A 26705-nucleotide genomic window follows, 5' to 3' on the forward strand; every position below is an offset into this window, starting at 1 on the left:
TTCTTAAAGCATGCCGATTTTTGTGGAAAAGGATACAGGTTATCCACGCTTTCATGAAATCAAAGTAGAAGAATGCCCACTCTGCCACAGACAATATGAAATTATAATTTTTGTTACATTCTTCATACTACAGAGCATATCAGGAAAACATATCCTCTTCCTTACAAATTTTCAGGTCATAAACTTCCAATCTTTTCAATTTTGCATCAATATACTTGAGATACTGGTAGTGCAATCCAATAAAAAACGGTTCTGCATTCTTAGGAGATGATATCAAACTTTATCCATTTCCCACTTGAGCAGAGCAGGTGAGAATTTTTTTGTTAATAGGGACAACATTGGTTCAACCACTTCTGCATGGCTATTCAGCAGTCCTTGGGAACGACGTATCTATAAGCTCAACCTTGAATCCCAAGGGAAAGAACAAATCTCCAGAGCAAATGAGTGGCTAATACTTGCCATTGAAATTTTCATCATTATCATCACTTAACTGCAGTTCAAATGAGAAATATCAACTTCCTATATCTAACAGAGCATATAATTTACAGATTTAGCTAAAAGCTCAAGATTCACTTTTGTTTTGCAGCTGTTATAATAGGCTTTGTCTTATGAGATAAGCAGATGAAATAATTAAACAAGAATGAGAATGACGTCTTCAACTCTACTGTCGGGCCTCGAAAAAAGATGCGCGTTTCTAGAGCTGCAGTTAGACTTTATTGATCGCCGCATGGGAATTTTGGCAACCTCCTCAAGCTCATTTTAGACATCATTATGCTGCTTAATTCCAAATAGAAAGCTTTCATACTTTTCTGTATGTTTTCAGTATACATTTCAAAAGAAAAAAAAAAAGTCAACATCTTACTTTGTAAGGAAACATATCAATATTTTTCTTAGTTGAATTTTAACAATACAACTGATAGGATTCCTGTTTGGCTATTGGGAAACTGTCAAAGATACAGATAGATGGATAGATGGATGGGTGCTGAAAGCAAAATCCTCTTTCTAGAAATACATTCTAGCACAAATTTATCGATTGCATCTTTGGTCCAACCAGATCTAAGAGAGACTGCAGGATCTTATCCTGGAATTACATTTTTTTCCTGCTTCGTTTTACAACAGAAATATGAAATAGTTCCATCTTAGTATGCAGAAGCTTGATATTTCAGTCCACTAACAAAACACAAAATTTAAAATTGTACTGAATCTTACAAATACTGAGCACATCAATATAATGCAGCCCTTTCTTATTTCTGATTCGTATTCTACAATCATAAATCCAATTATTCAAATTTACTAGTAGTATTTTCCTGAACCCCAAAATTAAAATGCTTAAGAAGAAAGAACAATCCGGCAATCCCAAAGTTATTTTTATTCCCCTGTGGATTCTATTCTTTGATTCTATAAAGAAAAAATATGAAAAGTACTAGTCAGTACCAATAAAAAAAAATGTAAAGCACTCATGATTTGGTACAATCTCCCTGATTGTACCTTTATTTGCTATTGATGTTTACAACACTATAAACATCCTTACCACCACAGAACCACCACAGTTTTCAGTGTTTCATTGGGAAAGATTTGACATGAAATCAGATTCTTGCTAATGACTGCTTACTTCTAAAATAAAACCCTTGTGCATATTCGTATGTTGAAAAGGAAGTTTACATGTACATATGATCTTCCTCTCTAGAAATGACATGGGATTTTGCTATTGAATTTCATGACACAGTTTGCCAGACTAATTACAGTTTAAGTATCTATTTTCTATTTTTGCCAGAATCTAATAGCAGGGTTTGTTTTTTTCCCATCCTTACATAGTTTCAGTGACTATTGCCTCTAGAGAGAATTTAGTGCAATTGTTAGCGACTGATATCTAAAACAATTCCTCTGAACAGTGGCTTCAGATCAGTTTTTCTCAATTTATAGCATTTTGACTACTTTTAATACAAGTTTCCAGAAAAAGGTGCATAACAATCCCAGTCTCTCTCCAAAAAGGAACACAAACGTGCAATACACTCCGGCATTTTTGAGTGTGACAGCTACAAAGGGATTGTTCCCAGTGAAACCTGTCCTGGAACTTCTTGCAGCCCCACTGATGCCGAGAGACTCCTATGCTTTTTAAAAAGTCAACAGGACTCCATGAAGGCTTAAAAAAAATCTACGTTTAAGATTATTTATGAATTTGCATCTGCAAAATGCTAACGTTACATTTTATATTTTTGTATGGTTTTAAAACCTGCTTGCAATCACAAAACTGGATGAATGGTAGGCATCTATCTTTTTAATATGCTCTTTGAATGTGTTTATAGTAAATGTAAATGCTTATAGTAAATTCAAGATTCAGGTGGACTTAACTTCACTGAAGGTATCAACATTTATCAGTCCAGATAAACGGCTCCTTTCTCCTCAGTTTGCACATAATATATCATCCATCTACAAAATAGTCTTTCCAAAAAGACAAGAGTGAGCCCTTGCCACAGAATGATAGGATTGGAAAAGATCTCATGAGGTCTTCTAGTCCATCACTCAGCCCTAAAGCAGCAATAACTGTATATGTGTCTTTCCTGACAGATATTCACCTTACTTGTTCTTACAGATGGATAATGGAGATGCCACAAATATACTAGACAATTTGTTCCACTGCTTCGTTATCCTTAGCATCACACAGGTTTCTTTAACATCCTTTTAATATTGTCCCGTAACCTTTTCTTCTTTTCCTATTCAGTAGGGATGTAAGAAAGAAACTGGTCTTTTTTGCAGCAGCAGCCTTTTACGTACTAAACGTGCATGTCTCTGTGGTCAGGCTAAGGAATCCCTGTTTCTTCAACTCTTCTTTCGTATTTGTAGGCCCATGCTGATTTTTGTTGTTCTTCCAGAATTGCTCTACAATTGCTATTCTTTTCTTGAAACACAGCACATAGTACTGTACTAAGCAGCTAATACCTTACAAATGCCAACTACTACCTCACGTACCTTGAAGACTTCATTTCTCCTAAGTATGCTCGTGTGCCCATTTCTTTGCAGCAAGTTCCTGCTCTGTCTGATTAAAAATCTGTCTCATTGCAAATCTTGACATATCTTTTACATCTCCACTGAATTCCAAAACCTATGTATAACCAACTTCTCAATGTCTCGTAAATAGCTAATTAAACGAAGTGAAAAGGCTCCAGGAGGTGGCCAGGGAAATCAGCAAAGATATGGAAGAACCAGGATTCAATATCCTGTTTTGCCCTGCCCCAGCTGTACAAGGCCATGAGCTGGCTTTCCTGCTTCTGTTCCTCCATTTCTCGCCCCGTGCCATAACCAAATCAATTCTTCCCCATGCAACTTAACCAGCTCCCTCTTTCCTTTCATACCACAGTCAGCCATAATGTCCTCAGTTCTCCGAGTTTGCACAAATCTCTCCACACTCTCAATTCTACCCTCGCTTCACCCTGCAACTTCTCCCCCCACCACTTCCTTCCTTCTATTTTTAGCAATTGCCTTTATCATCTATTCCAACTTTCACCTCGCCTATCCTAATCAACAACCTCGTAGAAGCAGGGTGGATTTTAATCTTTTTTTAAATATGCAAAGCTTATTTTTCGTTTTATGAGAATAACTGTTAAACTTCACCAATGCTGAAAACTGTGCTGAACACATTCAGTTCTCCATTAATTTGGACAACATAAAAATGGCATTACTATTGCAAAGGGAGTCACAATGGCATGATTCTTCAAAAGTCTGGGTTTTTTTACAATGCAGACCTGAACGTATATGTTACACTGTATCACAGAAATGATAGGAACATGCTATGCCTATGGCTTTCTCTTCTCATATCAGATACACAACTAATTGTTCAAGACGATTTACAGGGGATTAAGTTTTCTCTCACCTGCTTAAATCCTCTCATCCACTGAGGTTGTAAACATTACTTATTTAAGCAGCATTAAAAGATGTCAGTGGAAGTATTTTGTTTTAGAATTGATTCTATTATTTTTTTTCCAAAGGAAAAACTAGGAAGGGAAGATGCAATTATTAGCAGAGGAAATTGAAAGCGTATATTTAACAAGTAGCAATAGTGGGAAGAACTCAAACCAGACATAGATGCATTAAAGTGGGATGATTTCCACACGGTATTCATACTTTTTCTTATTTTTGCACAAATATGTATCAGGCTGCCAATTATTCTTAAACAGTAACACCACAGCATACCGTATGATCCAGAGAAATCTTCTTTAATCATGATATTGGCAAATATAAGGGGAAGGGGGTTGGTTCTTTTAAAAGAAATACATAACCCTGATTGTTACTTCATTTCATTCTAGCATTTTCCTGGAAAAAAAAAAAAATTCTTTTTTCTTCTCACTGAGAACTTGCAATCAGGCAGTAAAACAGAAAATACCCAAAGCAGCAATTCAATCCTAAATTTATACTTATAATTAGGTTTTGGTGTTTTGTTTTCAACGGTGCCATTATCTCAGTACTCTTGCCTTGAAAACGTAATAGCGCCTCTGTATTTTTCCAAAAGAATCGCAACATTCCTGTAGTCTCTATAAACTTGCCTTAACTGTTGCTATAATGTTAAATTTTGGTGAAGTGAACTGGGAATTAGTACTGTTATACAAACTGCGGGGTCAGGCTCTGCCATCCATTCTCATAATGAGCAATACGTTTCGTCTGCAAGCCTCGCCAGAGGTCCCACTCAGCATTAACAAAAGCAAAAGAATCTGGCCTGCTACTGTGAGCAGCTTCCCACACTCACCTGCTACGTTAAAAATAGTTACTACCCAAGATCTCGCTATACCGTTCTCCCACATACGGAGGCCTAAGTAGCAATAACTGCGTGCCATTTGCAGCAGCAGCGAGAGTACTCGATACAAACAATATCTACCTAGCACATATACACCATATCATGCCATAGCGCATGCATATGCATTGTATGTATCTGCGGACATGTATCAGCAATGTCATGCTTTAAGGTCTTGTATCTACCAGATGTTAAAGACAAATAAACAAATAAAACAAAACAGCTTTTCAATTTTAAGACTGAATGAGGAAGGCGAAAGAATATGAACTTAGAAAGGAAGAGTCAATTTGGCTTTACATACACGGGTTTTATTGTTACCTTCAGAAAACACAGGAAAACAATATGCCAAGCATAAACATAGTTAACAAAAATACCTGCACGTTGTCTATACATGCTCCTGATATGTGAAGCATCAAACCTCTGCCAGATAACAACCCTGTTTTGAAAGCCAATTTTGACTTGCACACAAGAGAGATCCAGAACGGACAGAAACAAATACTCTGCGAACAACTTTTGCTATGAATACACTGCCTGAAGTGACAATTTGCAAAATAATTTACATGCAATGAGGTATACATGTATACAGACAAACTAACAATATCTGGTCCTTTGATTAGAAATCAATGAAAGATCTTTGTAGAGAAGATCTGCAGATTGTTTCCCCCATTCTGTAAACAAATGACGACTCCTCCGCAATCTTTCAATTACTCACAACTATTTTAAAGCACTCTGAATAATCATACTGAAAAAATATACTTGATGACTGATAAAACATTAGATGATACAGAAAGCATACAAGTCTGCATTTTGTTACCATATTAGTGTACATATTGAACAATAAAAATAAGACTATATTTGTGTTTTCAAGAGCAGTTTGAACAAATTGTTTACAGGTGAACAATTTCCTTTTCCATGTATTTCTACAATATTGCACTTATAGACAACTTGCAATAGATTCCTAGTAATTTTCACAAAAATTTGTCCACGCTGAAAAAAAAAAAAAAATTGAGAAGCAGTAGCCTAACGGCTAACAAAGGTGCTGTCGCTGTGTAAGAACTGTTTCCAAAAGGTGTTTGTGAAAAGAGGCTGATAAGAAAATTATTTAACTCCTCAAAACCAGAGGCAACAATGTATTTTATCACTTTGCAAATTGCTACTGATTAGGGATTTTAATTAAAAGCCTGTATAATACATCAATAACAACATATGACTAACACTACAATAAAAATAAATTCCACTTTGTACAGACTGTGGGATTTTGATGGGAAATTATACTGAGGTTTCACAATCTCTGAGCACCATTAGAAGATAAAATTAATCACGGACTACATTCGCTATCTTTTTACTATAAATAACAATTAAAACGTATCATGTGTTACTGTTTCACAAAAAAAGGATTAACTCTGTTGTATATACCAAAGCCATTAGACTAAGCCCTTGAAGGAAACAAGCTCTTTCAGCCAGGAGCCTTTTTCTTCATACCCAGAGTCCACCGAACCGGGGCAACGCTCGGGAACAGAACTGTATGCGTCTCACAGCTTGCATTCCTGTTCCGTGTGTTTCCAGTCAAGATGAGGATTGATCCCTAAAACAGAAGTACTCTAAAGGTACAGCTGTGTCACAGCGCTACCTCCCAGGCCAATAGCGCTGAAGTTAGCACTGATTCCTGCTCCTTAACCTCTGCCATGACCCCAGGTACAAGACTCCGACCACACAAAAGCCATTTCTGCCTCTACCACACGTAGAGGCTCTAGACATCAGCCTGGCTGAGGCTGCCAGAGCACATCTACGCACTTTATTGCTTCACGCACAGAGAAAATGCCACGAGGACAGATAAATCTCGAAGACTGAAGGAGCTGTGCCTTTACCATCATTGTGGGAGGAAAGCACCGTTGCCTTGCTGACCTGCAGAGGCCCTCTCAGAAACAGCAAGAGAGGACTGAGGAAGAAGATGTGCCACAAGAAATATTACATGGAGTATAGAAGTCTCCTGTCCCTACTTGAAGCAAACACAACAGCTGCTGAACTAGTTAGCTGTAGTAAATGGAGGTGGGAACCAGGCCACTAAACTAATGAGCAACAGCACTGACGGGGACCCGCAGCTCTGCAGACAGGTACTGCATCAGGGCAGGGCTCTGCCAGGCAGGGCTGCAGCGGGAACCAGGGACAGCTCTCCCCTCATCAGCACATGAGAAATACTATCTTCTTTGGTCCTCTCAACCACAGCAACAGCCTTTTTTTCTGTGAACAGCCCTGGAGGAACAAAACTTAAAGCCAGACAGCACAAGGCAATGCTGTACGTTGCACCTTCTGAAAGCTGACTCCTCTGATCCCCTGCACAGCGACCGTCGCACAACCAGAGACAACACACATTGACAAAGCGAGACCAGTACATAGGCTAGCAAGGCACGAGCAAAAGCGAGACTGCTACCGACTGCAGGCTACCGCGCTGGTGTGAAACACTGAGGACTAAGTCTTCCACAGAATCGGTGATGATGAGCTACAGATGGAAACCAGATTTGCAGTGAATTGTCCCTCTAAGGAAAGGAACTGGGCAGCCAGTCCGTTCGTGAAACAGATGGGACCACTTTCGACTCCAGTGTCAGAAACTGCAAGAGCAGCAAGTAATAGGAATCAGGATTCATAAAAGGTATCCAGAGAGCAACAGGAAAAACTGTCCTTGACACAAGGAGAAAGAAGATGCCAGGGATAACCTCACACTGTGTAGCAACCTGCCACCTGACTGCAAAATGGACCACGTCAACAGATGATGGGAACAGACCCTATGAAAAACAGGCTTGCCACAAGTGCATCTCATCAACCTGCGGCAGCTGAGACTTGTCTCTTTCAAGCTTTGTCAACATTGTGCAGCTTGTCACGCTAACAGAGAGCGTTTCGGGAGCCAGCGAAGCCTCTGCAGACCTATGCGGTGTGTTCACAGGGATGCGTACGCACAGTCAGACACTTGTGTACGCACATGCGAGACTTCTCCCTGCCCCAAACAAACTGATTTCCAGTGTGAGGCAGGAACCACCATTCACAAACAGAATCTCGGCATGAGATCAAGATCGACACCCACACTTACACCTTCTGTGTGTCTGCAAACCCTGTGTTTGGGAGAGGCCAGGCAGAAAAGAAGGTCCCCGCTGATCTAACAGTGTAAGAAGTCCCCCACCGACTGACCCCTTGCACACTTGCTGGGGAACCGCTGCCCAGCCACAGCTGTGCACTCACACCGTGCTCGGAGGCAAGGGTGCACCGCGTTCCCCCCCAGACGACAACCACCCCACGCATTACCAGCGCCACGTCTGAGCGCAGGAAACTGCGACACCGCGGCACGAAGCAGAGAGCGGGATCCGCAGGGAGCCAGACCGCGCCGTGCCAGTGCCAGACCTCGGCGGATCCCGCTGCAAGCAGGGAGGGCCGGGGACCGGCGGGGCCAGCCCAGCCCCGCGGCGGGATCCCCACGGAGCTGCCCACAGGTGCTCCCTCCCCAGCACCGCCCCACCGCCGAGGAGCAGGGGGACGAGGGGGAGCCTGAGAAAGCAGACGTCGGCGGGATGCGGAGAGAGGGGGTAGCGAGGGGAAGGGGATGCCTGAGGCGGGGGGAGCCGGCGGGCAGGGCGCTCGCCCCGGCGGGACACACGTACGCACAGACACACGAACGAACACACACCGCTCCACCCTGGAGCGCCCAGGCACCCCGCCGCCGCCGCCGCATCGCCCGGCACCGGAGCGAGCCAACCTGTTTCCCCACGCCGCGAGAAACCGGCTCCGACCCCAACGCACAGGCGGGCAGGAAGGCGGGCAGGAAGGCGGCCCCCCCGCGCCCCCTCGCTCCCCCCCGCGGCCGGGGCCGCGCTGCGGCGGCCGTACCGTGGGCAGCAGCGGCTCCATCTGCGCCCCTTGGTCCTGGGTCTCCATGCGGCGGCGGCGGGGCCGCGGCGGCGGCGCCCGCGGGGGCGCGCTCCCCGGGCGCTGCGGGAGCCGCTGGGCTGCGCCGGGCTGCGCGCACCGCCGCGCTCCTTCCGCGGATCAGGTGGCGCGGAGGCAGGAAGCGCGCGCCAGTCACATGGCCCCGCGCACCGCCGGCCCCGGCGCGGGGGGAGGCAGGAGCCGGATCCACCTGCGGGATGCGGCCGGGTCCTGCCGCCGCCCCCCGCGGCCGGGCGGTAAGGGCGGGCGGACCTCGCCCCTGCACGGCTGCACCGGCACACCGGCGCCCGAGCACGCCGGGGCCATCGGTTCCCTCCGCGCGGCACCTTTTTCCCGCGGCCGCCTGGGAGCGGGCTCCCGCTCCGAAGGGGAAGGAGCGGGGAGCGGAGGGACCGGCTCCCAGACACAGACCCCCGAGCGACGCTATTGCAAACATCAAGGCACGGCTCGGGAGTCACCACTCTACGCCAGACTTCGGCCACGGTCCCCCCAAGACTGTTGCTTCAGTGCAGTCTGGGGCCAAAATTCATTCTGATCCGATCAGCACCAGAAGAGCACTGAAACACAGCGAGCCCCTGCTCCGTCCTGCCAGGCTTGGACCCCCAGACACAGACAGCACCTTCAAGAGAGAGGTTTGTCCCATTCTCCACTAAAATCACCCAGTCGTCCCCTTTTACCTGCCAGTTATAAACACATACCTGATTACTGTATCCTTCTGGATACAGTGAATTTAACAGGAGCCTTACCCCCTTCTTCACCCAATTTTCCCATTCAAGCCATTTAGCTTCTCCTGGTCTACCTGCCTCTGCAACCCAATGGTTACATTCAGCCACGCCAAAACCCCCCACAGCTACACAAACGATTGTTGAAGCCTAAATTTGGCTGTCCAAGTGAGCATACGGATAGCCGAGCCCCCACAATTCTTGTATTATTAAGGACACAAGCGTGATGCTGCCTACCAAGACAGTCGAGCCAGAGAAGTTCTCATATTCATCACTTCACAGCACATCACCCCAAAAAACATGCCCATCCAAACCTGCGTGCGTAAGAATCAAAATGAACAGAGACCTGATTAGGAAAAATAAGCTAACAAGTAAACCCCTATCTCCCTGTTAACACTGATTTCCTTGCCAAAGCAGCAGGCCATTCCCTACATTTCAGATATCCTTTACAGTCTAAAAGTAGATCAATAAATAGTTTCGCTAAATCTGATTTAATTTCATCTGCCATGAGGCATGTTCTTTGAGTTTCCTAAAGATCATACAGATACATTTATTTGTACATCAGCCAAGCGAGAGACAGAGCTGAGGAGGCAATATAAAGGAAAGGGGAGTCAAAGCCGGTTCTTACAAAGAAGGGGGCTATTCTTCCGAGTCACAACTGAGAATTTGATCTTTGTACAAAGTGATACATACATGAAAGACAGACAACACTGTGGTCCAGATTCTGGGATAGAAGCCAGATGCATATTTTTATAACACGATTACTAATCTACCGTAATTAACATAGGAGGCCATTCAGGTCACTAGAGGTAAGGCTGTGTCAGCATTTTCACAGTAAAACCCTATTTGCAGGAGCTTATAATTAAGCTATAAAGTCATGATGAAGCTGGGAAAGGAATGTGTTTAAAAGTGAATTTCCTTCTTTAAAGAAAAAAAGACTTAAAGTAAATATACCACTTGTGAAACCAGGAAGACCAAAAACCTGCGATCTACATGCAGCTATTTCAACATAAATTAGTATAAGCACCCTTAGACTTCTCTGCCTAAATACCTCAAGCTTGTCCCAGAGCATTTTTTTTAATAAGATGCTGCAATACATCAAGCTCAATAGCATTTACACATCTTTCACTCCCCAAAAGATTCCCCCAAGACACACTCATTCACACACACACATCTAAAAGCAAAGACTAAGAACAAATCAGATTTTACGAAGACCACGAGGAAGGGTATCAGCTTATTGTGTACATGATGCTTTCCCCCAACATTTCACAGTGAGAAACATCATCAAGACCACGAGCACCATTCACACGAGCTACAAATGAGTTACTGAATGGGCCATCAAAAGAGAGTTAGGATCAGTCATGTAATTGTTTTTGCAAAGGTTCTTTCTCAGAGTGCTTTACAGTCAGGAGTTCACTGTTACTGAATAACAGATGAATACGGAAAAAACTGTTAAATATCAAACCTCCCCAAATCATTCTGTATCATCCTGCTCCACTCACACAAAAATATCACAGACCTCCACAGCTACAAAGCCACAAATTAATAGCCAAAGTCAAAGTGCAAGTCATTCTTTCAACAGCTGTGACAAACATGCTTCAATATGAAGATCCAAAATGTTGAATCCAAAAGCTCCAAAGCCAAAGGCTTTCCATATACAAAAGTAGAAGAACATAAAGGACTAGCTGAAAGCTTTATTTTTAATCAAACGTAACTAAGATACTGATTTGGTTTTAGAACATCCTAGCAGTATATCACACCAAAGAGAGAACGAAGAGAAGGTAATGTATTTATTCTCTAATTGCTTTATAATTGAATTTTAATTCTGTTTTCCCTTTCTTCAAGTTGGCTTCTTTCACTATTGCATCTGATGTGAGCCATACTCCCAGGCACGTCCAGCAATTTTCTGTTTTGCAGTATTACTCTGTTACAGTAGTAATGCCACTTCTCATCCCAAAAGAATTAGCTTTAAAATCATGAGATAGAGCAGGCTTTAGTACCAGGTGTGAACTTTTAGTACACAACTAGGTGATATTTTCAAGCTTTTGTACATGAAGGCTAAGGAAAAAAGTAAGAGGAGGTTCTCAAGTCATCAGTAATTTGAGAAACTTGGAACACAAGAAGAGCAGGTGGTGTAAAATCACAACATGCAGATACACTGAAGTTTTAAGATTTTAAGAATACATAGGATATGCTATTGAAGTAAATACTTTTGTGACATATTTATGTCAGACTCTAATTTTGTCTTTGTGTATATTTCTAGTGCATTACATAAATGAAATAGCAAGGGCTTCTACATTTGGTTTCACAATGGTAAAGCTCCTAAAGCAAATTTCGATGGAAAAATGGGGAAATATTTTCTTGTTCAATAATGTTCTGAATTTAGGTCAGAAACTGACCTGATCCCTGCCTGGTGTCATCTTTCAGAAGAAAATAAAGACAGCAAAAGTTAACTTCTACTCTTCTCCTTCCTGAAATTCCCTCTTACCCCTTTGGCCTGCAGGAAGCCAGTAACTCAGATGTCCTCCTGAACCACGGACAATGTTTTTAAACCCCACTGAACAGAGGTTTCAGTCCTTAAAATCTGTTCACAAGGGGTATGTACTATATACAAGGGGAAATAACATTCAGAGGGCTCAGCCCATTCTCAAAGTACTTTGGAGGTATACAGCATAGATTTTGGAGGCGTATGGCATATACCTGCCTATCTGGGTTTGACGTAAAAATGGTCAGGGATGCAAATAATTCCCACTGGCTTGAACATCACTGACATAGCTCTGTATATACAAAAACAGGTGTGTGATAAGATGCAGCTCCAAAACAAAAACCTAAAAATCACAGAGTTCAAGCTCATGACAGTTCTTGCAATACTTCTCTTATTATGTCTTTGTAATAAAAGTGCTGGTTTTCTACCTAAAGAGTATTCCCTAATTATCAAGAGTGACAGATCCTTCCCCCACCTAAGTCCCAAGAAGGTATTATGACAGAAATAAGCAATGCTACTTGTATATGGATATTTTAATATATGCATAAAAGCTGTCACAGAAGCCTAGCATCACTTACTGGCCCAGTACCACTCACATTTTTACTGTCATACCTTTCTGTCAGTTTTCATTTTGTGATCAAAATATAGCTATAATTTAAAAGAAATGCTTTATTTAAAACATTTCTCCAAATACAATTCCTGTTCTAGGAAGACGTCCTGGGTGTTTTGGCTCTTCTCCCAGTTTAGCCATAAAATTTGTCACTCTACCAGGATGGAGGGGGGAATTGCTACTAAGCAGGAGTGAGCTCTTGATTTCCACATAGTTGTTAGTTACAAAACTGAACACGAGAACTACTTACTTTAAAATGTCCCCCTAGCAGAAATATGCTTGAAACCTAACTCACTCATTTACATCTATGTCCAATACTCTCACCATGTTCTTAATTCCAAAAAGAACCTGTACTCTGTCAGACCTAACAACGTTGCCAGTAGATTTTAGCAGCATAGTGAACAATTTCACACAACATTCAAAATCAGAAAGGACTAGGGTTAGAGCAGTTCGCCCTCTCTTGATTCCTGCTTAAGCTCGAGCCTCAAATACACTGGTAAATAAAATGCACGCACAATACACGTTAGTTTGAATGCTCGTATTTATCATTATAATATTTATTTAATGAAGGGAAACCTTTTTTAAAAAATTGTGGGTTATTTTCAGCTTGTTACAGGTATTTCTATTTCAAGTAAAATTGCAAATTAACTTCTAAGCTTCAGGGGAAAAGGAATCACTACCAAGCAGCCAAAATCCTTTTCATTCTATTTTTGTCTTATTGATCGTACAAGATGAAATGGTAATGGGTGGACATCTCAAACTGCATTTCATGCTAATAAAAAAAAAAGTGAACTACCTTTAGGTATCAAAAGGAACATCCCATCAATACAACCTTTTCCTAAGAGGTTTTTTTTCCCCTGTAATTAGAGAAACTATTCTGACAAGAAGGTAACAAAGGGGAGGGGAAAAAAAATATAAATTCTGGCAGCAGTTTTTCCTCTCTCCATTCTTCCTCCCTATCTGAAAATAAATAACCATCTGGATCATTGTACTGCCTTTGTGACAGGTGGTACTCAGTTATGTTTCTCATTTCATTGGAAAGCGGTAATGGCTCTTTCTTTTGCTAATATAATCTGTCTGAAATTATTTGACTCTAAGTTAATTCATTTGAAATACGATCCAAAAAGGTTCAGTGCTGACTGGGACCTATTCTTCGATTGCGATATAATCTCTTTTTTTCTATTGGCATCAGAACTGGAAAAAAGTATTCTAATAATTGTCTCACTAATATAACTTCTCACATTCTTCAGCCAAAAAAAGTAACGCCAATGAAATATGTCTGTGTCCACAAGCTCAATCCTACAACTCCTGTAACACAGTGAGACAATCTGTGTTGGTAGAGAGCACCAAATATTTGTTACTTCCTTTATTTTCCCCAAAATGGATCATCTACCAAAGGTTATGAATTCTATGGTATTCTGATTCTAAGGCGGGTCTTTGATTTTTGCTATTTGCGAAGTTAATATTAGAGAATACTATTTTAAAATCTAAAATAAGGAGGTGTTAAAGACTCTTTACCTAATAAAATAATACATAAAATGAATCAATACATTAGCTTGCTAATTATTAAGATAGCTACCCTTTCTAGGCTTATTTTTCAAGTGAAAGAAATTCCTCTGACATATTATCCATTTAATCTGACTTTCTAAATAAAATATGTTGAATCAGGCCCTGATTAGTCACTGACCTAAATAATCCTTCAGAAAGATTAAGCTATCTTAAAACCTGCAAGGGAGGGATAATATACTGTTTCTTGCTCAGTTATTCTAAGAGTGAACTGTAACTAAACATGTATCTTACAGATGTAAGACAACGTTTGTCTAGATTGAGCTTCAAGTCATTGGATCTTGCTAGATCTCTTATTTCTAGGCCAAGAAGACCTCCAACATCAGGAACGTTTTCTTTCTATAGGTAGATACCATGCTAATACTTCTCTTCCTTAATAGTGCTTCTAATTCCTTACTGCAAGAGAAGATGTCGCACCATTGTCATGGATCTTCTGACCTGTTCTAATTTGCACAGGAACACCACAATATTCCAAAACTTGGCTTAGCAATGTAGCATTCAGAAGCCAGACTATATGCCTTTGACCTCTGGATCATGCCCTGTTTGCCACTTTGTGAAATATGATCGTTCCCTTACACATTGCACCACACGCAGAGCGCCTAACGGGGTGAGATGATGGCTATTGAGAAAGATGGATGCGGCTGGCTGTAGTTTTATTTGCTTGCAATCTTTCACATTTGCAAATACATACTAAAGTAAATATTATGAAGCGCACGTACCTACTTTCACCTTTTAAATCCTAATCATATCCTTGGTCTGTCACTTGCCTTAGACTATAAGCACTTCAGCAGGGGGTTGGTTTATCAGCCTCTGTAGCAGACCACACTCATCACATGGCCTTACTGTGATCGAGCAAAAGGCACAAAACTTCAGCCAGCAGCTTTTCCATAGGTATCCATGTAACTATAAAAAGAACTATGTTTTGAGATGTGTACAATTTATGAACAGTCGTGTTTTGCACATATATCTGAGACACCAAAGCTATCTATGTTAATTCCAGAAACAGAAGCACTAAGCCATGAGAACTAGACTCATCTGCACCCAAGCCATGTGGGTCCTTGAAGCAGTGCAGAGTTTGCATGGCATCATGCCTCAGCTGTTAGATTTGGACAGGGAATTTACACAGATATTTGGCTTTGTCTCAGCCAGCTCGCAAGTTAATACTGCACACGAAAGGAATACCGGAACAATATTTGGTTAACGTGGTGTCACAATCATCACCCCTTCAGGGCGTCTCAAGTGTGGGCTCTTCTCACCCTACCTAACACGTACACCTAAGATGACCTCCTTCCTTTAATTTAGCATAGTCGCAGGCCAGGCTCTCCACTATTTGCTCCAAAATCAGATTAGCATGGAATTAACAATGAGATTCACACTAAAGGCACAGTTAGTAGCTTCTGTACACAACAGTAAGCTCTAGCTTTCCACACAGTTTCAGCAAAAAACGTACCCAAATTCACTCTTGCAGTTGAGATCCGATTCTCAAAAATTCATCAGATATTCAGAGCTAAGCTTTCTTAGTTACAAAACTGAATAAAAGAACTGCCTACACACTTTAAAGTGTCCCCATAGTACAAATGTTTGAAGTCTAATTCAGTTATTTATGTCTCGCTGATGCTCTCTCCACCTTCATAATTCAAAAAACAAGATGCACTCAAAAGGTTGCCAGCAGATTTTAGCAGCAGAGTGAACAATTTCACACAATATTCAAAACCGGACAATGAGAGGACTAGGATTAGTGCAAATTTATCAGAAAAATATCCCTTTAATAAAAAGAAACCTTTAAAAGGCAGTTTATTTGCAACCTTTTCCTGGTATTTGTATTTCAAGTAAAACCGCAAATTAATTTCCAAGCTTCAGGAACAAGAAAACAATGAAAGAAAAATATTTCTGTAAAATGTACCTATGTTGATGTAAACCCAGAGAAGCCTAACAATACCAAACAAAAGGTGAAGTCTTGACTCTATGGAGTCCATGGAAATTCTGCTATCAACTTCTGTGGCAGTAAGAACTCACCTCAAAACTTTTATCTTTTTAAGTTTGTACTGGTTACATTTTTCCTGTTACATTTTTAAAAAAAATACAGTATGATACGTGCTTTGGTACAGAAAACAAGTAAAGCCTGAATTATTTTTTGTTTCCTTGCAATGTTGATGAACAAACTGAACTCACGTTTAATCAAAGGGCTGCTGGTACGAAGCTTTTGTAGCCTGGTCATATATTAAGGAAGGTACTTTTTCACCCAGGTGTAGAAGGTTAGACTGAAACTCAGGAAACTTGTGTTCTATTTCTGATTATGCCACTGATGAGCTTAGAACTTCATGTACTAATATAGTATTTCCCCAAATCATTAAGTAACTTTACAATATATTCCCCTTATCAGATACTGAACAGTCCCCACCAGAGGGAGGGAAATATTGTATCCATTTTTCTCATTACAGCTTGGGTAAGAAGCATTATCCCAACTGCTGGGATTCTCAACCTTGTCTTGATTTGCAGGCAACCTAGGGGTTTGTTTGCAACACCACTTTGGCTAAATCAATTACTCCTGACAGACAAAGCATCTACCTCCTCCGCAAGTTTTCAGAATACAAAGTTCATTCCACACAGGTCAAATCTAAAGAGAGAAAAAAAACCCCACAGATAGTCATTTCTTAATTAAAATTTTGAAAACAAAGCTACTAAAGTTACAAATATTCCAAGAAAAATCCCAATCTAGATTGTACGTAACACTGAAGTTCCTCAGGAATCAAACCAGTGCTACAGGTAATTTACGGAGCTGGCAATCTAGCTCCCTCTCTACCCATCACCTTTGGTAGGAACCTGGCCCTAGTATCATGGAGTTCTTTTAGCAGATGCAATTATTTTCTCTTCCTCTGGGAGCATACTCTGAGATTCCAAATAAAAATGAACAAACGCTAACTCTTACCGTATTTTCTAATCACGCATTGCTTCCAGCCTGAGCAGCCTTCTTGCCATACACAAGATCTTTATAACAAACTTTAGAAATCATATAACATGAGAAGTGTTCATTGTAAGAATGTTTTACTAGTTTCATGATTTCTAGCTCTCTACTGGCTTTTCACAAAAACTAGATCCACATGTAACACATTACTGACAAAGATGACAGCGTTGGCTCTAAAAGTGCTTCCTATGTTTCAAAACACCACCTTTATCAGCTTTGCTGCTCTAACCACCACATACAGGAAAACCATTTGCTGTGTCTCTATTTTCTTGCTTGTAAAAGAATAATACTGACTTACTAGTGAAATAGAAATGCATGTCCTTTTCATTTTTCCACATGCTACATTTCCAGAAAAAATATCTTACCTGAAATCCAGAATCCAGGATCCTGACTGGCTTATGATTTCAGAAGACCAACGGCTGGTACAAACTGGCACAGCTCCAATACAGTCAAATGGGCTTTATGAGATGAACGTGCATCCCTTACTGGAGTAGTCAACTCAAATCAAAAAGAGGGATTTGAAAAGAATTTCCACTGAATTGCAATTGCTTTCTTTCATACATAGTGCAATAGTTACTACAAAGTTAGAAAGTAGTAACTATTCCCTAGAAAAAGAAATACTTTTCACTTGAGCTTTTAAATTCTGCAAAGAGAACAAATTCATCCATGTTCCCCAACAGGCAGGTAATTAGGACACAGAGTGAAATCCTTACTGCATTACTGGCCTCACTGAAGTCTATGATAACAATTCCTTGGTTTTGCAAGAATTTCACCTCATTAGACCTCCCTTAGGAAGACTACACAGTATGTGGTAGAGCCTTGTTTCAGTATGTTTGATAATAGTGATAATAATATAAAAATATGTTGCGGATCCCAATACACAACTGTTAGCGACATACATTCTGTAAGCTGCAACCATACTTCAAAGCATTTGTCCTAAAGCTCAGAACTAAACCAAGCACATTGGGGCTAACCAACCTGATGGCCTTCCGTAATGAAATGGCTGTATTTGTGGGCAAGGGGAGGGCAAGCACTGTCATCTACCTTGACATTAGCAAGGCTTTCAATGCAGTCCCCCATAGCATCCTTGCAGAGAATCTGGGGAGATATGAACTGGATGGGTGAACCACAAAGTCAGTGAGAAGCTGAATGGGCCTTTTGGCCTGAAGGCTAGTGGTCAATGCTTCAAAATCTAACTGCGGCCAGCTACAAGCGGTGCCCATCTCCACTCAGTCAATTTTGACGCTGATCCTGTCTAATGCCTCAAGTGTTTAACATCGATGACCCACATGATGGGACAGAACAAACCCTCCTGAAGCACATGGAGTGGCACCCAGCTGGCACAAGCAGTTGATACACTGGAGGACCAGGCGGCCATTCAAGAAGATCTCAGCGAACTGGAGGAGTGGGCTGACAGAAACCTCATGAAGTTTAACAAGAAGTGCAGAGTCCTGTACCTGGGACAGGTCAACTCTATGGGCTGAATTAGCAAGATCACAGCCAGCAGGTACAGGGATGCGATGATTCCCCTCTGCTCAGCACTTACAAAGCCATAGCTGAAATAACATGGCTCTGGTTTTGGGCCCCCAGTACACAGAGTAAGAACAACAAACTGGAGTCTGTTCAAATCATATACTTACAGCATTGACAGCCTAAATTTCCATGAGCAATCTAGATCATTTTATAGTTTATAGAGAGAAAAAGGCATTTCTCAGCCATAATTCATCTCACCCTAAGGTAAACATTTAAGGTGAATCACGATCTAAGAGTACCTGTTCCTCTCCAATGACTTCAAAAGGATTTCACACAAATTGCTCAGATACCAATACTCATATTTGACTCATCTAACACTGTCAGAGTAACCCCTCATTATACCTGAAAAAAGAGATATCATTTACAGAGTAAATATGAGCATAAAGTCTGAACTCCACTTTTTATCCAATTTTGACTGAAGTCAAACACACCAACCACAGAACTGAGCTCAAAACTTTTGCTTGGAAAAAGAAGGAAAAATTAAGCTCAAATATAATTGTACTTTCCTCCTTGAGATGAAAAAACATAAGATTAAAATTCCAGGTATAAAGAGAAAACTGGGAAGTACTACTATGGCAATTTTACAGGAACTACTTTTGTAACATTAAACACATAGATAAAATGATTCGTACAAACTCTTACCAGAGCAGTAGAGAACTCTGGTAAGACTTCTTGAAAAATCTTATCTGTATGTCTGTGGATCTTTAAGACAGTGACTGTGGGGTTTCTGTATCTTATCTATTTATAGGGTCTTTAAGCCCATTAAGAGATTAAAAAAAAAGACACACAAGCCATTCAGGACATGTAATCTCTTTGCCATTTCTGCAAGTACCATATTGTTTGTAGATTTGTAAATATAAGGACACAGACGTAAATCCACTCCCTAGCCATTGCATTATGCCGAGCATAATGCATAGACAATGCTAGACTGTACTAGTGCTCTAGTCTGAGGAATTGTTGCCTGTTCCTAAAAAACACAGCCAATGCGTTGACACAGGTAAAATATGTTACCACCTGCCGGCAGAATCAGAAGCTGCCAAAGCTTCCAGAATTCCTCAAATACTCTCACTGCACACATGAAAGCACATTAGAGTGAAAGTGTGAGGTTATCAGGATCACTTGGAAGCATCAAACAAATATCACACTGACTGAACTGCACTGCTGGAAACGTACCTTGGGGCACTGCTGCATAATTTGACGTTGGCGTCAGGTTGCGTGCCTTGAAAACAGTGACGGACTGATTAAAACCTTGACCAAAATTATGTTATAAACTGTGCTCAACACCTCAAACAACTTGGACTGTGGGACACTAATGTCTAAACTGTCTAAAGGACCAAAGACTGCTTCTCATCTCCCACAGTTCCCACTCTGACATGTCCATATCAAAACAAGACCATTGTACCCTTTCTCCCCCAGTGCCCTGGTTCCCACAAAGAGAAAACTATGACACGGGTAAGCTGTAGGGCACTGCAGCAGAGACAAGTGGGACACCAAGAGCGCAGGGCTTGTCCCAGGTACCCCATGAAGCACTCAAAATAGAGAGACTGGGAAGTGTGTAGAGGCCAGAGCCTTCTCATGAGAACAAATCACCCTGCCCTACCCCAGGAACCAATGGTCGTCAAGATAATGCTACGGGTCTCAGCTACAAGAAATTCACATCTCAAATGCCTGGCATCACACCTGGACCATTTTTGTAAAACCGACATTTTGCTTGAATATTGCTGCCTCTTGCTAGATCTAGCGAAAAGATTACAAACTCAGAAGTATATCCTTTTTTTCCCACCACACTAAGAGAGGTGTTTCCTCTCCATACAGACTTTGGTTTCTCTCATATTCTCAAGCTAAGCTACAACTACACAACTGCAATATGTTAAGTCACTTGAATTGTATTCAGGGTTAGTAGGAGGCTAACCTGTTCGGGGAAAGAGCACCTTCTTGCATGTCAATGCTCCTAGCACTGGAGATAATTATATTTTATTATATTTCTTGGTGTTATTTAAGAGAATATAACTATATTTCTATTGTTGCAGCACACACATTCATATCTAAGCTATGCCTAAATTACTAAGCTATGATAATGCTGGCAGTGGAACCGTGGCAGCACTAAGTACGCTGCAAGTTTGTTTAATAGCTGTCCTCCTCTGGAGTATCTGGTAGCACTGGAAGCCTAACTTCCATTTGCTTAATAACAACTATGACAGCCTAACAAATGTAAGATATGCTGAGCATAACTGAGGAGCACCTCCCTGTAAGATCTTTCAGGATGCTTTATGTTTTGAGATCATTCAAAAGGAGCAAACAAAATGAAGATCACACCAATGCATTTCCGTTTGATTCTGTAGGTCAGCTTCAAAAACTTTAAAAATTACTGAAAGGGGGTTTAACAAATTCAGCATGGAAACTTTGCCATTTCCACATGATGAGAAAAATTGTAAGGATGTGATGATGCATGATTATTAATATTGTATTTAATACTAAAATTTGATAATAAAATTTAAACAGATTTTCTAATAACGAAAACGGAAAAAGCCTATACCTCAAAGGGAAATCTAGGCCAAGATACCCTTGTGAGTACTAGTGTCACAAGTTCTGCCGTTTCTTTTTAGCTCAACAAACCTTCAGGTGAGAGGAGTACATTTTCATCTTAGCTGATTGCTGCTGTTTGTCCAAATCACAAGGCTACCATCAATCAGAAAAAAATATAATTTAATGCCTAGAGGTAGTAAAAAACAATTTAATGGAAGACATTTTTCTCTTCCTTGTGAAACGCCTGTAATAAATTACCCATTTTCCAGGCAGAACTATTCAGGAATGACAATATATTTAAGCCAGCCTGGCTTAAATATGAGACAGCCATTCACGCTGTGGAACAGTAAATACCTGTTTGGGGATATTGAAGAGAAGGAAAGTAAAGAAGATCCTCCAACTACTAATGAATTTGCAGAATTTGCTGTCAGGAAAGAAAGAATTCCGTATCCAAATTTCATCTGTAGAAAGAGCATGAAGAACCTCTGAGACACAAGGGATACTGCCACCATCTATGGTCATTTAAAGCAATCATGATAACATCACAAGTACAGCTTGTCCAAATTTGCAAAACAGATTTTGCACAGCTTTTGGTAACTGTGCAAAGCCACAAGCCTCAGAGCATAGAGCCTTCAAGTCATGTGATACAGCAATTCCACATTTGTCTGAAACTCCATGCACTGGTGAATTATTTGAAGCATGGCACGCAGAGCTACAAGAATATGTTAGTCGTGTACCCATAGATGGAGGCCCGACGAGTTCATCAGCCCACTTGACATAAGGGTCCTTGCAGTAACTCTCATCTGCCACTGCAGAAAAAGCAAATATCAAAAATATTCCCCATTTTCAATAGGAATTCGGTAACTGTCATGCAATAAGAACATATGAATGAGTTTTTCCATCATATGTAACTGATCCTGAAACTTTATCTAGAGAGTAACATTAAAATAGGAACCCTGTCTGGCATCCCTCTAAGATCGAGACCCCCTGACAACAGGGACCATACAGCCAAGATTATTTTTATATATATATAGTTCTCTCTTTCATCCCAGCAAAAGGCAATAAAAACATACAATCTTTGCGGTGTATGAATGCAAGGCATCAAGTTATTAACTGCTCTTCTTCCATGGCACTATTATGGGATGTTTTCAACAGAAAATATATTGGTCACTGGTTGTGCTTATGACACTTGCTAGCTAGTGGCCAGACCCTGCAAAAGAGGTGGTCAACTTGCAGAAGGCCCTTTCCATACTGCCGAACAAGGTTCAGATATGGGAAACAAACGTAAGTCTTATCAGAACTCTGAAGTCTTACCTTCCCATATCTCAAATACAGAGCCAATGAGAAAGTTAGTGCAAACCACAGAGTTGAAAGACCCTGCAGTAGATTAAAACTGATTTACCCTTCTCTGATAAAAATCAGCTCAGGACACAGTAGCCTTTTATAATTACAATTCCAGCTTAAGCTGTGCTTGGACACAAAGTTAAGGTATTTTCCCCCTCTAAGTGTAGGTAGATCATTATGGAAACTGTTAACTTTTCCAGGTGATGCCAGACCTTGTCCAGCTGGCTCGGTTTCACTTAACTGAAAGAAGCTCTTACTTGCCTCAAAGGGGTGTGAAGAGCGAGGCAGTGTCACAGTGCGCAGATGAAAGGTGGCGAAAAGTAACGCATGCCACCTAACTCCCCCCACCCACTTAAAATCCTTCTGTACCTAACAACCATCTGCCAGCTGTGAAGAGAAATAAGGTACTACTCCGATTAGTAATGCACAATCTGCTTAGTGCACTCATACCAAATAAATAGGACATGCCACTTGTATACACAATTCAATGTTTGAGGTAAATTTGATCGAGCGAGGAGAACAGTAAGATGCTGAAATTACCATGTATCCTGTCATTCCCCAGAAAGGATTAAAAGCCAAAGCAGATTCTATGGGAAACTAAGAAATTGATTTAGTGCACCAAGATTAAATAAGTTCCAATGGCTGCAGTGTCATAGGAGAAAATGGAAAATAAGTAAGGAGAGAAATGGAAGTGATTTTTATAGTTAACTTCATTTGCCTGATGTGTTTGCTGCATCTAAGTCACACTTTGAAACAGGACCACCACGCTATGCCTGAAACTGGTGGTTTTCCCCAGAGTTCCACTTTTAAGCACATACTACAGCTACACCTCCAGCATTTCAGGTCAGGGCTGGGAATGCCGTCTTGTCCTCAGCACAATGAACGACGGCAATGTGCCAAATCTGGCCCGGACTTGAGCTCCAGTAAAAGTTGTTAAACACAAAGTGCAGCTGTCTAAGGTCAAATCCCAGGTGTTTTGCTCAAGTAAATCGCGGATGACCTTGAACTCTTAAGAAAACCAAATGCAACATTCATGTCACAAACTAGTTGCAAAAACAGCGTTACTACAATAAAAGCAGATATGACTCAGCCATTTTTTTCAGAGGAAGATTAAAATCCTTTGATCAAACTGTACCTTTTGAGGAAGTAGGAGATGGGTCTCAACTAACTTTGAAATTTTGTACAAAACTTCATCAGAACAATGGGGTATTACAAAACAGGAATTATTGCCCACAAATAATTTTTAGAAATGACATCGAGGTTGTTCAATATCACTTACAGCACTGGACATTTCTCTACAGCTTCTCTGAGCTAAACAAACTGAGAAATTTTTTTTAAGTTCATGTTGATGTAGGACTTCCAGGAGAATGGCTTGCTTTTAATATATTGAACCTGCTTGACTAAGAATTAAAGTCAAGTAATTTTAAAAAAAAATAAAAAAGTAAGTCAATATCATGGTCAGAAGAATTCTTCAACAGTTTCGGAATGTGCCCTAGCAAAACTTCAGATAAATTCCTCCTCAAAAATAACTGGAGAGGCAACATGCCCAAGATATGTAATGCCTGTTACAGGCTTGCATCTATAAAACCTCTCTTCCCAGCCACACAAAAAACCCTCTCATACGTTATCTAGCAGTTTGCATCCTCTTGAGTTAAAGCCCTTGTTTTGGAATACCTTGTGTTGTCAGTGACATGGGCTTTAGTGCCACTCAGTGTTCAAATGACACAACTGCAGGGAGCTGCTGTACCAGAGCACCCAGTGGCATGATACTCAGTGGAATGACACTTTACTAATTCGTAGAAAACAGCAGAATTTTAGAAGAGAGGCTGCTGCTGATCCTTCACTTGATCTCATCTTCAGCCTCATAATTCTGTTTTGGAAAAGCATAAAAGGAACTGGACATTCAGCTTAAAACGATACATGAACTGGTAAACTGTCACGGCTGTAAGAAGTAAAGAAATCAGAACAGCAGAGAGGAAGGGACAGTGAAAGAAGTTTGCAGGGCACAGGAGACGAGACAAAGTCAGAGGGAGCAAGAAGAGACGTTCAGCAAATACGTGCCCATGAGAGAAGGACAAAGTGAACACAAAGAGAACAGGACAAGGCAACAGCCACAAGCTATTAGCAAAAGTCAGGTAGGTTATCACTGTTTTTTGGCTCGTCTGGGGAAAACTCATCTTCACCGAAATGCAGATCTTGAATTCAGAGACATTACAGCCTAAGGGATGAGAAGCAATCCCATGTACTATATTCCTCTATTCTCCCTCTTTCTCCTCCCTGATTCCCATTAATGATTTTCATTATTTTTGGTTGAGTTTTTGGTTTTGTTTTAACCTAAAAACCCCCTCAGAGAATACACTTTTGAAACACTGTCCTGTCCTGGTTTCAGCTGGGATAGAGTTACTTTTCTTCTTGGTAACGGGTATGGGGCTGTGTTTTGGGTTTAGGATGAGAACAATGTTGATGATACACTGATGTTTTCGTTCTTGCTAAGTAGTGCTAAGTAGTTGCTAAGTGGCGTTCACACCGGTCAAGGACTTTTCAGCTTCCCATGCTCTGCCAGGTGCACAAGAAGCTGGGAGGGGGCACAGCCAGGACAGTTGGCCCAGACTGGCCAAGGGGCTATTCCATACCATATGACGTCATGAGCGGGGGGAGTGGGCCGGGGGGGGGGGGGGGCGGGCAACGATCGCTGCTTGGGGGACATGCTGGGCATCAGTCAGCGGGTGGTGAGCAATTGTACAGTGTATCGCTTGCTTTGTATTACTATTGTACTATTATTACTTGTTTCTATTGTTATTGTTAGTATTACTATTACTACTGTTCTATTTTTATTTTACTTTAGTTATTAAACTGTTCTTATCTCAACCCACAGGTTTTTCCCTTTTGCCCTTCTGATTCTCCCCCCCATCCCACCGGTGGGGGAGTGAGCGAGCAGCTGCATGGTGCTTAGTTGCTAGCTGGGGTTAAACCACGACAAACACCTTGCCAAAAAATAAGGGTTCTGCTATCAACATCCTTTGTAAGGCAAGCAAACAACTCGCAGAGGAAAAAAAAAGATAACACGTTATCAGTTCTATCAACAGTAATTCCCACAAAGACAAGTATCTTACGAGGGCTTTCCATAATATGAATAGGAGTTACAATCAGAGCAAGCAAGATATCCTTCCAGGCCAATAAGTGTCATAAAATTTAAAAAACATAAATGGAAACAAAAATTGAGTAGGAGATACTGCTCATTCTGAAAGAAAATATTATTTGCCCAACCAGAATAAGATGAAGCTAAGAAATATACTGAGGATCAAGCAAGCCAAGATGATCAAATACCAGAAACAGAGACCACATTTTGCACAGGGATGCTAAGACTGTCCATAGTTGGACACTGTCACTCCCTGTCCTGCCAGCCTCCCCCAACCTACACAAACACTCGTTCCGATGAGCAGAGAAACACCAAAGGGCTGTATTGTGAAAAGTGTTATTTACAATACATCAAGGTATCATTATCAGACACAACAACTAGCATGTAACATTGCAATAAAGACATTTCCTTCAGCAGATAAGCCCTCCAAAAATTACCAATCTCAGAAATACAGAAGAGAACAGAGTCCCCCTCGGCTGGCCTGAGGACAACGCATGTCTACCAGAGGAGATGGGTTGCTGCAGCATGGCATCACAAAAAGGTGCTGAAGGAACAAAAACTGTTTGGGGCTTGTATTCCCTTTTCTGCTTGAATTTATGTAAAATCCCTAATGAATAGAAGTTAATTAGCTACGCTTAAGACTGATATACAACTACAGCCATAGGGAATAAACAGGTTCACCAGCTGCTGTATTACTCCAACTACACTGTAAATTGCTGCATGCGATTAACATGCTCTCCTGGCTTCAATAGAGAAAATCTTATTGAAATCAGTAGCACACATTTCCTATTTCAGTGAGACATTGCAAAATTAAAATGATATGTAGTAAAAACAATATGTGTGAGCCACCTGCTTACTGTATGATAGAATAGATTGGCATAGAATGACAGCTGCTGCACAGCCAACATTTCAGATACTGTACTACCTTGCCAACTGGACTTAAATTCACACATGATTTCCTTGACTAGCACTGAATGAATTTTTGCTGCTATAAATATGCATTGGCAATTGTGATGAATCATCCTGGATACTAAGGGTCACTGTTAATTCAAATACATCAAGAACTGTATCCAGTGCAAAAAGCCACCAGAGC

The 26705-nt window shown here is 41.0% G+C and overlaps 1 protein-coding gene across 4 annotated transcripts in view; it reads right to left on the reverse strand.

The window, feature by feature from the left end:
- SLC4A10 (solute carrier family 4 member 10) overlaps positions 1 to 26705 on the reverse strand; it is a 202024-nt gene that overhangs the window by 155606 nt on the left and 19713 nt on the right. The window contains exon 1 of one of the 4 annotated variants that reach the window (XR_015698617.1): positions 8663 to 8771. The exons of 2 other annotated variants lie outside the window; for them this stretch is intronic. The gene's annotated coding sequence lies outside the window, so the exon portion shown is untranslated. Of the gene's footprint in view, positions 1 to 8662; positions 8772 to 26705 lie in introns of those variants that run through there. One more of the 4 variants, XR_015698621.1, reaches the window with a different exon arrangement.

The sequence above is a fragment of the Nipponia nippon genome, unplaced genomic scaffold (assembly GCF_047370975.1).
Source record: "Nipponia nippon isolate SJK-2023a ecotype South Korea unplaced genomic scaffold, ASM4737097v1 scaffold_5, whole genome shotgun sequence".
Taxonomy (NCBI): Eukaryota; Metazoa; Chordata; class Aves; order Pelecaniformes; family Threskiornithidae; genus Nipponia; species Nipponia nippon.